General features: G+C 49.6%; 1 pseudogene; it reads left to right on the top strand.

Moving 5' to 3' along the window:
• The first annotated feature begins 830 nt into the window (after positions 1–830).
• LOC123804720 lies at positions 831–1,387 on the top strand (annotated as a pseudogene).
• The last annotated feature ends 312 nt before the right edge of the window (positions 1,388–1,699 follow it).

The following is a 1,699-nucleotide window of genomic DNA, read 5'->3' as shown; positions in this document are numbered from 1 at the left end:
CCGTCTGTGACTCAGAGTCTGCTCCAATTCCTCTGTCAGCCGCGCCACATCACGCTGAGTGGGTCCCCACCGCCAGTTCTCCCTCGTACAAGCTTCTAACACAGCCCCGGCTTCTCTGTGGTTCACCCCTGGTTTCCTTACCTGCCTTCCCCGCTGAGACCCTGGAGGACAGTGTGTGGCCTGTCCCTTTGTTGTCCCAGCACCCAGCAGGGTACCTGCTGCATGTATTTAGATGTTTGTCACACACACAAATAAGGGAACCCCTGGGGAATTGTAGTCTTGAGATAGAGGCTTTGCTTTATCTTTCTCCTCCCCCGAGGACATTTTTTTCATTGCTTTAGAGAGACAGAGGAAGGGAGAGAGGGAAACATTGATGTGAGAGAAAAGCATCCATCAGTTGTCTTCTACACGCTCCCCGACCAGGCATAGCATACTTCTGGACCGGGGATCGAACCCTCAGACTTTCAGCTGTGGGACAGTGCTCTGAGCCAGCTGAGCCACACCTTGGCCAGGGCAAGGCTTTACTTTTTAAAGTCAAACAATTTCATGGACCCACATGTGACCTACTAGTTGAATTTTATATTTGAGGATAAAAATTTTATTAAGGTGCTATAAGTACAGGACTCTTGAAACTGAACTGAGTCAACAGGCCGATTCTGACGCGTGTGCAGACCTGTCTGTCGGTGGCTATCGCTCCTGGCCTGCTGGGGGTCTGGACCCCCCATTGGCCACCACACTAATAAAGAATATGGCTTTTTTTTCGGCTTTCGGCTCGGAGGAGGCGAAGGCTCAACTTTCTTCGGTCGTCCCAAATCCGGGTTCATCCGACACCAGCTGCCTCCACCATGCCGCTGAAGTTTGACCCTAATGAGATCAAAGTCATTTACCTGAGGTGCACCGGCAGGGAAGTTGGTGCCACGTCCAACCTGGCCCCCAAGATCAGCCCCCTGGGCTTGTCTCCAAAAAAGGTTGGTGACAACATTGCCAAAGCAACCGGTGACTAGAAGGGTCTGAGGAAACTGACCATTCAGAATAAACAGGCGCAGACTGAGGTAGCGCCTTCTGCCTCTGCTCTGATCATCAAAGCTCTCAAAGAACCACACGAGACAGAAAGAAGCAAAAAAACATCCAGCACAGTGGAAATATCACTTTTGATGAGATCATCAGCATCACCCGACAGATGCAGCACCGATCTCTGGCTAGAGAACTCTCTGGAACTATTAAAGAGATCCTGGGGACGGCCCAGTCCGTGGGCTGCAATGTCGATGGCCGCCACCCTCACGACATCATAGATGACATCAACAGCGGTGCAGTGGAGTGCCCGGCTAGTTAAGAACTACAAAGGAAAATATTTCAATTAAAGATCACCTAAAAATAAAAAAAAGAATATGGTATTTTCAGTGCAGATTGATAGCTTTTACTGCTTGTAAGGAAACCCTGAAGATGAGAGTGAATTAGGAAGATGATAAAGCACGTCTGGTCTGTCCTAAGTGTGCACATAAAAATGCAAGTGTGTGACTCCTCTGGAGTCTTTGCCAGGGAAGAAGATTTGTGGAAAACAGGCACTCCCAGAGCTGAAGGGCAGGTTCTGGAAGGCTTGCAGGTCAGTTTCAGATTTTCTAGGGGAAAAAAGCAAAGACCCTTAGACTCCTGTGAGCAATGCACTGAAGTGTCCCTTGGGAATGAAGGTGGCCCCAGG

This window comes from Phyllostomus hastatus, unplaced genomic scaffold (assembly GCF_019186645.2).
Source record: "Phyllostomus hastatus isolate PE091 unplaced genomic scaffold, TTU_PhHast_1.1 phas_scaffold_216, whole genome shotgun sequence".
NCBI lineage: Eukaryota > Metazoa > Chordata > Mammalia > Chiroptera > Phyllostomidae > Phyllostomus > Phyllostomus hastatus.
Note: the sequence above shows the minus strand (reverse complement) of the source record. Positions and strands in the feature narration are given on the sequence as shown.